General features: G+C 43.4%; 1 protein-coding gene across 2 annotated transcripts in view; it reads right to left on the bottom strand.

Annotated features, from left to right (window-relative positions):
- Positions 1–6,019, bottom strand: part of TBC1D7 (TBC1 domain family member 7) — a 28,106-nt gene extending 22,087 nt beyond the window's left edge. Inside the window, exons 1-2 of one of the 2 annotated variants that reach the window (XM_077809111.1) lie at positions 5,190–6,019; positions 4,504–4,605 (exon numbers count right to left, since the gene is read on the bottom strand). The gene's annotated coding sequence lies outside the window, so the exon portion shown is untranslated. The remainder of the gene's footprint in view (positions 1–4,503; positions 4,606–5,189) is intronic. The other variant, XM_077809112.1, reaches the window with a different exon arrangement.
- Between the last annotated feature and the right edge of the window lie 6,113 nt (positions 6,020–12,132).

Genomic DNA, 12,132 nt, shown 5'->3' with positions numbered 1-12,132 from the left:
AAACATTTAATTTTGATTTACTTGAGAATCAGATAATATCCCCCCAAAACTGGAAAAACTACATTTTTGTCAGGCAACCAAACAACTTTAAAATCTTGACTTCATATGGTCAAATTAAATAGGAAAAACTGTCTTCAGCGTGTTAGTTAAGAGACCTCTGCAGGAAAAAAACAACTCCTCCTCCTCAATTGGTCTTTATATAAATATTTTCATTCTCAGGAAACACTTATTACCATGTTATTAAATCTAAAAGGCAGCAATTTAGGAATAAGTAGTAAAATACTATTAAACAGTCAAGCATGATGTAGACAGAGTGGTGCCCCTTTATAATAAAACGAAGCTTGAAAGGATTAGATTTTTATTGGTAAGCGTGAATTTTCCAGGACATGCACATATGGATGAAAAAATATTTCTGTCAACAATAGTCAAAGTAAGAAAAATGCTGCTTAAGAACTTACTAGGTCTTACTTACTTAAGGATATTTACTTTGTATATTTTGACATGTGATGTTGACAATTGGTTTTTTAAGCATTATAAAGATTTAACTTTTTGAGCGTCAATGTCTCATTAATTGTCTGACCCTCCCATAATCTCCTAAAACTGTGAAAATTTAAATTGATAAAAATAAAAACATTGATAATATTCATCAAAATTATAAAAAAAAATTGAATTCTGCCAAGTCTATTTATCGCTATAATAGAACCTTATTAATCAGCACTTATACTAGGGTCCTATTCTGCAAACAATCCCAATGATTTCAGTGGGAGTATTCACTTACATAAAGTATGCCTAAGTATCTGCAAGGTCTTGACCTAGGAGGTTTATTTGCAGATCAAGTGAATTTTGCCAATCAATAAACAACAGAAAAGCACAGACGCAGCATTACAAAATATACTTTGTTAATCTGATAAGCATAGTCTAGTTGATTATAATACCTCATACCAAGCTAGTAAAATGTCCTTTAGCATATTTTTGAAAATTAATATTCTCCTAGTAAAATGACGGAGTGGAAGATGGCAGCCTTCATGGGCCCACTCTGTTAAGTGAGAATTCACAACGAATGCCATCAACTCAGCAACCAAACGCAGCTCAGCGATTTCCAGGTCATTAGAGCAGCAACTCAACAAATCCTAAAGCTCCTCCTCAGGGCCATACAACGTGCCAAATAGGCCCTGGGATAAGAATCCTGCAACTTAATGTTGAAGGCCTCTGTCAGGGTTCCTTCCCCTCTCTGAACTCTAGGGTACAGATGTGAGGACTCGCATGAAAGACCCCCTAAGCTTATTTCTACCAGCTTAGGTTAAAACTTCCCCAAGGCACAAAGTCTTTGCCCTGGGATTAGGTAAACGCTGCCACCACCAAGTGATTTAACAAACAATCAGGGAAAGGACCACTTGGAGTTCCTATTTCCCCAAAATATCCCCCCAAACCCTTACACCTCTTTTCCTGGGGAGGCTTGAGAACAAACAAGATGAGCACAGACCAGCCTTGGATTTTTAAGACCCAAAAAACCCAATCAAGATTCTTAAAAAAACAGAACTTTATTAAAAGAACAGAAAAAGATAAGAGAACAACTCTGTAAAATCAGAATGGAAGATAATCTTACAGGCAGTCAGATTCAAAACATAGAGAATTCCTCTTGGCAAAACCTTAAGTTACAAAAAGACACAAAAACAGGAATACACATTTCCTCCAGCACAATGAATTTCACAAGCCAAAACAAAGAAAACCTAATGCAGTATGTAGCTAGATTACTTACTAACTTCACAGGAGTTGGAGGGCTTGCATCCTTGATCTGTTCCCGGGAAAGGTATCACACAGACAGACAAAAGCCTTTCCCCCACTCCAGATTTGAAAGTATCTTGTCCCCTCATTGGTCATTTTGGGTCAGGTGCCAGCCAGGTTACCTGAGCTTCTTAACCCTTTACAGGTAAAAGGACTTTGCCTCTGGCCAGGAGGGATTTTATAGCACTGTATACAGAAAGGTGGTTACCCTTCCCTTTATATTTATGACAGACTCTCATTGGCAAAATTCAAGTACCTTGGAAACTTGCTGAAGACTTACAACATCGATGTCCTCATGTTGCAAGAGACCCATCCATGTTGGCAATGACCAACAGGCTAGGCACTACCATATCTATGGATACAACCTAATGACTAGCCATTATCATCCTAAATATGGCTTGTCAATATACATCAAGGACACCATCACAGATTTTAATGTTATTCCATCAACCAAACAGGAAATCACATTTACCACAACTATCAAAGTAGGGGAGCTCCACATGATCAAGGTCTATAAAGCCCCTAGCTCAAGATGGCCAAAATCGTCACTACCCCGCACTCCTATTCCATGCATCTATGCAGGTGATTTTAATAGTCACCACGCTATGTGGGACTATAAAACAATAGAAATTGATGGCAAAGATCTCATGGACTGGATATCTGCACAAGACTTACAACTAATCTCATCGTAACATGTGAAGTACTATCGGCATTTCCAAACAGCCAACACAGGCCTATAATGATATACATAGGCATAGAAATTCCTTTGTTCTTTTTGAAATAGGTACAGTACCACGATGGAATTTTGCTAAAGCTGACTGAGATGCCGACAAACAGACTGTTGAGAAAACCACTGCAAGGATTCCAGCGAGACTGAAATGCTACCAACGGTTCGCAGAGCTCCTGAAAGGAGCTGGAAAGAACATTCCCTCAGGCTTCCGAAAAAAGCACACTCCCTGCTGAAGGAGAGACGCACAGGAGTTGCTCTGGCAATACAATCAGACCAGGAGCTCTCATACCACAAAAGCCCTGCTATACTCCTTTGACACAGCAAGATGCCAGTGCTCTCCTGATTGCGTGCGAAACCTTGATTTTACACGTTCAAGTTGTCGAGCCTGGACACAACTGTGACGTCTTGGGGCTGCTAATCCTACAGAGTACTGGCCACCAAAAATCTGGCCAAACTCGATAGCCTCCAAACTGGTGGAGAACACAGAAGGACCACTTGATAAACACACAAGAAGAGAAGTGTATCAACAACTCTACCAAACCCATCAATCCCACAAGGAGAACCTTTCACTATCAGTATTGAGGAAATAAAAGGACTTGCAACGATGAAAAAAGGGAAGGCTGCAGGCCCTGACAGTATTCTGCCAGAATTCCTCCACCATCTCGGCCCCAAAAGACTACAATGGCTAGCAACATTGTACTTAATTACCTTAAGGACAGTACAGAACCCTGAAATATGGTGTGAGTCAATGGTAACTGCCATTCCAAAGCCTCGAAAGCCCCCTGATGAAGTGGGAAGCGATAGGCCAATTTCTCTACTATAAACGACCTATGAACTTCTTGAGCATATCATCCTCAAAAGAATATACCCTTTTTCTGAGCCGATTATCCCTGTCGAACAGGCAGGTGTCCGACCAAAACATAGTTGCTGTGACCAAGTTCTGGCACTCACAACTCACACTGAGGCTATCAAAAAAACCCCTAAAGACTGGTGCAGTATTTGTTGACCTCTCATCTGTGTACGATACTGTATGGATTAAGGGCCTGATGCTGAAACTTGCTAAAATTATACCCTGTTACCAAACACTTTGCCTGCTGTGGACCATGCTGAGTAACAGATGCCTACAGGTGTCCTGGGTAATAAGAACAGCTAACCCTGTATCATAAACAATGGGCTACCACAAGGCTCTGTACTTGCGCCAACCCTTCTTAATATTTACGTAAGTGACATGTCTCCAGCTAAATCATGAAAATGTGGATATGCAGATGATCTTGTCATGACAATCCAAGCAAAACTCCAAGACATTGAAAAAGCATTAACCGAGGACCTCCAAAATATGGAATATTATTTCTGGAAATGGAGGCTCAAACGAAACCCTAAAAAAAAAAATAGTAAGCACATTTCATCTTGATAATAAGCGTGCCAAAAACACACAAAGTAGCTTTCTGTGATAAAAATGTGCAACACGATTACTCTCCAACATATCTCAGAGTGAAACTCAACCCCACCCTCACCTTCCATGACCATCTTGAGAAGGTAGCTGCAAAGATAAAAACAAGAGCCAACATAATCCCCAGAAACTAGCAGGTACAACCTGAGGTGCATCAGCATTGCTAACATCTGCAATTGCACTTTTATATTCAGTAGCTGATTATTGTGCACCAGTATGGAGCAGATGCAGCGACACGTGACTTGTGGATAGCCAGCAGAATACAGTGATGCGGTGCATCACGGGAACCCTTGACTCCAACACCCTGGCTACCTGTCCTGTCTAACATCGCTCCCCCGCCGATACAACATTCCACGAAGCTCAGCGAATCCAGGAAAACAGATGTCTTCCTATTCACCAAGATCTTGACAACCCCCACATGCAACGCCTTAAATCCTGCAAGCCTTTCTGGGAACATTCGTTTCGCCTCATACAACCAGGCTATGATCAGGATGCTTGGAAAGTAGATTGGGCTAAACAAGACTTAAAAAATAAGCACCTTGTGCCAGATCCCACACAGAAGGTTCCTGGGTTTGACCTTCCACAGTCATCTTGGTCAACTCTGAACCGAATTTGAATCAACCATGGTCGATGCAGATATCTAATGCACAAACAGAAAATCAAGGACTCCTCGGTGTGCAAGTGCGTTTCCCATCGAATATATCACTACCTACTGCCCAGCTTATAAATATGAAGGAGGCATTACTGCAATAAATTCTGCTACTCCTAATGTAGGCATTTGGCTCGATCACCTTCACGTGAAATTGTAGTTGCTGCTCTACACCAGCCATACAAAAGAAGTAGTAGAATGACACCTTACTTCACCACCTTGCCATAAAATCTTTGCAAAGAGGGAGCAACCATCTTCTGCCATGCACCTTATGGAGCTATGTGGATTAGCAAGGTTCTACAGCATACACTCATTCTGGAGAAGCAGCAAGTGACACTTCTACTGTGTTGGTCCATACACACAGCTCATATTTTGTAAGTTTTCTGCAAATTTCCCCATTTACAAAGGAAAAGCTTCTATCATATATTTATTTGGGAAAGTGGGGAAGGGGTCACCTACCCCAGGGACGAAATTAAAACTACTAACACAAGCTCCCCTCTTTGGCACCCCAATTCATACCACTCTCCTCTCCCTACCCGCCTCCTCCATCGAGGCCAGGGGTGTTTGACACTTACCAGAGATACCAGCTGCACGGAAGGAAATAATGGGGGTGCTATATTGGGCGGAAGGGAACAGCACCCTGCTACAGGAGCTAAATATTGACAGCAAGGAAGCCAATGGGTGGGTGAGTGGCTGACAGGGAGGGGGATAGGGGAGTGAGTGTCCTGCTACAGAGGGAGGAAATGGCTGAGGGAGTCAGGTAGCATAATAGCAGGATGCTGTAGGGGGCAGGTGAGCAGATGGTGGAGTACCAGAGAGGATAGTAGAGTGCTATCGGGGCTGGGAGGTGGCTATAAGCCAGTGGGGTGCTATAGGGGCTGGGGGGTGCCTATAGGCCAGTGGGGTGCTATATGGGCGATGGCTAGAGGCCAGTGGGGTGCTATAGGGGCTGGGGGTGGCTAGAAGCCAGTGGGTGCTATAAGGGCTGGGGGGTGGCTATAGGCCAGTGGGGTGCTATAAGGGTGATGGCTAGAGGCCAGTGGGTGCTATAAGGGCTGGGGGGTGGCTGGAGGCCAGTGGGTGCTATAAGGGCTGGGGGGTGGCTATAGGCTAGCGTGGTGCTATAAGGGCGATGGCTAGAGGCCAGTGGGGTGCTATAAGGGCTGGGGGGTGGCTATGGGCCAGTGGGGTGCTATAAGGGTGATGGCTGGAGGCCTGTGGGGTGCTATAGGGGCTGGGGGGTGGCTCCGGAGGGTCGGGGCGCTACAGCGGGTGGCGGTGGGTGGGGTCACTGGAGCTGTAGGGACCGGGGGAGGAGCCCGTAGGGCGCTGGGGGGACAGGACCCGGGACTAGAGACTCCCCAAGCCGCGGCCCCGGCTCTCTGCAAACCCTGCGCTGAGCGGCGGCGGCCCGCAGCGCTGAGCCCCGGCCCGGGCCCGGCCACAAACACACGACGGAGGCAGCGCCCAGCCCGGCGCAGGCGCCGCCGACCCGCCCGGTGGAGAGGAGGCGGGCGGGCGCTGGGGTGGAGGCCGGGCCGCGGGAGAGACACTCCCTCAAATCCACCCCCAGGCTGAGCGCGGGAGAAACACCCCCCAGCCCCAGCCGTGCCCCTGCCGGGGAGCGCGCCCCCTTCCCTGGGCGAGGGAAGACAGACACACGCACCCCCGCCAGATCCCGGGGGAGACTGTGACCCGGAGAGCAAGTCCCAGCTCCGTCCCACGTGGGAAGAAGGAGACGGAAACACTTGGAGTCCCATGCTGCCCTGCCTGCTGCCCCCCCCCCCCCCCGGGAGAAGGGAGAAAAATCCAAACCTTACTCCTCAGGGTGGGATTTCAGAACAGCCAAGGTTTCCGTATTGCAACTGCCAAGCGCTCAAACAATCGCGAGATCTTTAAAATAAGAACCGGTGGGGTTTTCTAATTTGCCTTGGAGGCTTTGAACTTGTGGGGTTTACAGTCTGAAGCTTTTCTATGCAATCAGAAGGGCTAGAAACCTTTTTTTAAATGACAGGTTTCAGAGGAGCAGCCGTGTTAGTCTGTATTCGCAAAAAGAACAGGAGGACTTGTGGCACCTTAGAGACTAACAAATTTAAGAGCCTAACAAATTTATTTGAGCATAAGCTTTTGTGAGCTGCAGCTCACTTCATCGGATGCATCCGATGAAGTGAGCTGTAGCTCACGAAAGCTTATGCTCAACTAAATTGGTTAGGCTCTAAGGTGCCACAAGTACTCCTTTTCTTTTTATAATGGGCTCTCTGAGTTTCTTTAATAACGTCACTCCTGGAGCTGAGTCTTTAAGAACAACACCGAACACCAAGAGACTCGTGAATTGGCAACACTGAATTTTTTTTTTTAAAGACCTAAAGTTAGGCACCTAAATCCATTTATAGGCACCAAAATACATAGGTACCTGATTTTCAGAAAGAATGAGCATCAGTTTGTTTTGAATCTTGACTGACCTGTTTTTCCTGTACGTGCTGGCAAGAAGATATTATAACACTACTGGGCAACAGCTCTGCTTAAACGTTATTATTGTCGAGCATGTACTCAGTTATTTAAGGTTTCAGAGTAGCAGCCCTGTTAGTCTGTATCCACAAAAAGAAAAGGAGGACTTGTGGCACCTTAGAGATTTTAGTCTCTAAGGTGCCACAAGTCCTCCTTTTCTTTTTTCAGTTATTTAAGTGTATTGCAGTAATTCTGTACAGCACCAGATGGCAGACTGCTGTCATTTTTTTCTGCTTTTTTTGACTGCATGTGTCAAAGCAAGGGATGACGCTTGTCTCTGTGCATGGAGTGGTTCATGGGTTCTGTTTGTGGTGTTCCTTTATGGAAACAAGCTTATCAGTTTCACAAGCTTCAGAGGACTGTTGCTGAAGCTCACTCAAACCTCCATCTTACTTTTATTTTAGGCCTTGTCAGCACTCAGAGCAGAATCATGCTGGGTTTTAAGAAAGTGGACAAGGTGGGTGAAGTAATGCTTATTATTGGACCAGCATCTGCTCATGAAAGAGAGAAGCATCGGAGCTTACACAGAACCCTTCTTCAGAACCTCCGTGAAGCTCAAAAGCTTGCCTCTTTCACCAATGGAAGTTGATCCAAGAAAAGATATTACCTCACCCACCTTGTCTCTAAGAGCCTGGGACGAGCACAGCTACAACACCACACACACACACACACAAAAATTGCTGATAGCACAATTTATTTGAGCACAGTTCCTGTGTAAAGCATCTGTACAGGATTTTTTTTTCAACTGTGGTAGCACATACTGCGCTAAGGAGCTGCGGTATACTATTATTTATTGCATTATCTCAACCTCTAGAGGCCCTAATCAAGATCTGAGCACCATAGTTTCAGGTGCTATAAAAATATAGAGTGAAAAATAATCCCTGCCCTGAAGACTTCGCAATCTAAAGGCTACCCCCGCCATCGTTTCTGAATCCAGTTTGTAATATGTTTTACAGCAAGTTAGGTTTAGACACAAGCCATGATACAACTGTGTTTGATCATAGCTGTGTTTGAAAACAGTTTCAAATATGGTTATAATAGAGCCTAGTGTGGACATCACCTGAGGCAGGAAATTAATATAATTAGTATGGATTTTATAGACATAGGGTGTTCATTCTATCCAGGTTTTTGGTTATCTTAACCAGCTAAACCTTCCTCACTATCTAGCCCCCCTTCAGGAAAAAAATAGCTAACCATTAAAGTATTTAAAAAACGAAAATGAAACTGAAAACATTAACCACGGAGAGACAAAATGTATCACGAATACAATGATTTCTACTACATGTGACCATGTTACATGATTTAGTAAAGCTGGTTGCATTTTCAGTTAAACAGTTGGCTGCTAACTGTTGAAAACTGCCAGTTGGTTGTGCTTTTCTGCTTTTAACAAACATTTATTTCTTCTTGTGCAATGGTGCCTCACAATTGCCTACACTGCACATCGCTGAAATGTCTTCCATTGTACGCTGGTGTAGTAAAGGACACTGGTAGTCACATTAACTAAAACACCATAGTATAAGCCAACCTACAGAAAGTATGAGCCAAATTCTGCTCTTATTTACATTGATGCAAATCTGGACTAACTCCATTTATTTCAGTGGATTTGCCATTGTAAATAAGAGCATATAGTACGTTCTAGGACAATCTCCTCCAGATTCTGATTAAGACTTTATAACAATTGAGGCAGAGACTTGCTACAGAAAGAACTCATCCCAAGAATGAATTTAGTGCATGCTGGGAAGAGACTTTGATAATTTTGTCCATGCAGTGTATATTTGTTCAAGAAAGCCTATTAATAACTCATTTGACTAGGCCACTTTGCCAGTCTAGGGGCTGAATCCTGCTCTCACTGAAATCAATTGAAGGAGTCTTATTGACTTCTGGGGGTTGGATCTGGGCCACAGTACTTCAAGGAGCTCCCAGAAATTCAGAGCACCACCCACCCCGCCTCAGTGCTGCATACCACGTGAACAATCAAATAAAAAATTCAGCAAATTTGTTCTCTTTCGGTTTTAAGTGATATGTTCATTCCTTACAGGCAGTTTTCTTAATGTTTTGTCCGCACTGTGGCTTCTTCAGGGTTCACCCAACTAAGCAACAGTGCTGGTTATAATAAAATTACAAATATATTGTATAATATATAGCAATATATCTATTAAACTACCATTGCCTAAATGTTGAATTTTTTAAAGTGTCACAAAGATATCAGAAAAGGGGACACAACAAAGAATAAAAAGGGACTTGAAATTATATGGGTGTTAGGTGGCATTATAAACTAATTACTAATTCCTAATAAACTACTAATTAATTGATGGCATACTGTATCTCTTGATTCTTACTTGTTAGTTGGAATGCTAATGTATTTGTCTTTTACAGTGATGCTGGTTTTGCTCAAGTTAATTACCCACTGTCTTACAAAGCAAGATGAGGATGAAGCCAGACTGGTGTTAATTATTTTATTGCATTATCCGAACCACATAGTGTCCATTGTTACCCATGAAAAGAAGAGCCTTTGCTATTAACGCCAGAACAATTTTATGGCAGCCATGTCCCCTTAAGTATTATGGCTCCTTGAAAGTGCTTTGTTTTCTAGTCCCTCTTGTATCATTGCCGTATCAATGGGATGACAAAAGCTTATTTGAAGCTGCAAAGATGCATAGTAATGTCATTAAATTATCAAAGGCAGATTGAGCTATGAAAAGGTGTATGAAAAGCCAATGCAGTGAAATGACATCCACCATCCACAGCACAGGCAGCTATATCTGCATTGTATTACAGTGCACGTGATGCTGCAATGTACTAGAGCTGAGCCAAGTAAACCAGGTCTTTGGTTTCAGTTTTGCAGAACTAAACCTGAGCTAGCTTGTATGGGTGTAGAATTTTATCTGAATAGAGGCACTGCTCATCTGTTTGCAGGCACTCAGCCTCAGTACAGCTGACACAGTGTGTCCCAAGTGTGCACCAATAGCCTAATGCACACCCCTTGTGGCTTTTTGCCATAGTGACTGGATAATACACAATAATAACTATCATGGGGAAAGGAAGGGCATGAATACTTAGTTGGGTTAGTCTAGATTTTCTGCAGATATGATTTCACCTCAGCTATTTTCTTCAGGACAGTGAACATTTATTTTAAAAAGTGCTGTGTGCGGGGGAGAATATACTGTATTCATATAAGCATTTCATTGTGAGTTTGAGCAGAGCTGGGAAAACTTGGCTCCATTTCCTGGCAACATCCTGGCCATAACAGGATCACTCTATTGTTTACATTCTACCTGCAGAAAGAATGCAAATGTTTTCGCCGTAAGTGTTCACAAAGTAAATTCCTTCTTGAAGCGAGAAGCAGAAGAAATGACAGTTTAAGATAATAAAATCATAATTAAATGGTTTGGAGGAAAAGAGAGTCTAACCTTTCTTTTTAGCATGGCAGCACAGTAAGCACTGTAGGTTTGTTTCTAAGGAGATTATGAACAGTATCTTTAATCAGGGAAGCAGTTAAATAAATACACTAGAAAGGCCCATCATATAACAATAGGGAGGGAGCCTGATGACTCAGTGGGCAGCTGCCCTTGGAAACCTGGGTTCAGAAGTGCCCCCGGTTTCCCCTTTTCTCAGGCTAGTGAAGAGTGGAAGCATTGTAGAAGTGATGTTCACAAGTTTTAAGGCAGGAAGGGTGGATACTGCAGATTATGAAAGCTGAACAATGTCCAAAAAATGACTGTATACACATGTGAACTCTGGCTTAAGCAACCACCCAAGGAACCAACAAAATTCAGTGGCTTGGTCTGAAACGAAAAAACTGGTGCTAGAAAACTTGGATGGGATCATGAAAGTACCTAGGCACCTAAACTTATTCCAAGTTTTGGCTCTGCTGCAATCCACAAAATTCCTGCTGAGTCTGGTAGGTGCCTAATCTCACTGAGCCCCTAAGTTTTTAGAGTAAAATTCCCTTGGCACCCACTTTTCTTCCTCTGGGCACGCGGACACCTAGCTCCTGCCTGAGCACCAGAGCGATTCACAAACTGGGAAAAGATAGGTTTCAGAGGGGTAGCCATGTTAGTCTGTATCAACAAAAACAACGAGGAGTCCTTCTGGCACCTTAGAGACTAACACATTTATTTGGGCATAAGCTTTCGTGGGCTAAAACCCACTTCATCAGATGCATGAAGTGAAAAATACAGTAAGCAGAATATATATTATAGCACATGAAAAGATGGCAGTTGCCTGACCAAGTGGGGGAGTCAGTGATAACAAGCCAATTCAATTAAGGTGGAAGTGGCCTATTCTCAACAGTTGACAAGAAGGGGTGAATACCAAAGGGGGTAAAATTACTTTTGTAGTGCTAATGAGGCCAATGCAATCAAGTTGGCCCATTTCCAACAGTTGACAAGAAGGTGTGAGTATCAGCAGAGAGAAAGTTACTTTTTGTAGTGACCCATCTCCTCCCAGTCTTTATTCAGGCCTAATTTGATGGTGTCCAGTTTGCCAATTAATTCTAGTTCTGCGGTTTCTCATTGGAGTCTGTTTTTGAAGTTTTTTTGTTGAAGAATTGACACTTTTAAGTCTGTTATTCAGTGTCCAGGGAAATTGAAGTGTTCTCCTACTGGTTTTTGAATGTTACAATTCTCAATGTCTGATTTGTGTCATAGAATCATAGAACATGAGGGTTGGAAGGGACCTCAGGAGGTCATCTAGTCCAACCCCCTGCTCAAAGCAGGACCAATCCCCAATTTTTGCCCCAGATCCCTAAATGGCCCCCTTAAGGACTGAACTCACAACCCTGGGTTTAGAAGGCCAATGCTCAAACCATTGAGCTATCCCTCTCCCCATTTATTCTTTTGCATAGAGACTGTCCAGTTTGGCCAATGTACATGGCAGAGGGGCATTGCTGGTACATGATGGTTCATCATAGGACCTAACTGCATCAGCCACACCATCAGGGGCTCATTCACCTGCACATCTGCCAATGTGATATATGCCATCATGTACCAGCAATGCCCCTCTGCCATG

Source organism: Eretmochelys imbricata, chromosome 2, assembly GCF_965152235.1.
Source record: "Eretmochelys imbricata isolate rEreImb1 chromosome 2, rEreImb1.hap1, whole genome shotgun sequence".
In the NCBI taxonomy this organism is placed as follows: domain Eukaryota; kingdom Metazoa; phylum Chordata; order Testudines; family Cheloniidae; genus Eretmochelys; species Eretmochelys imbricata.
This window is presented reverse-complemented; position numbering and strand designations above follow the sequence as displayed.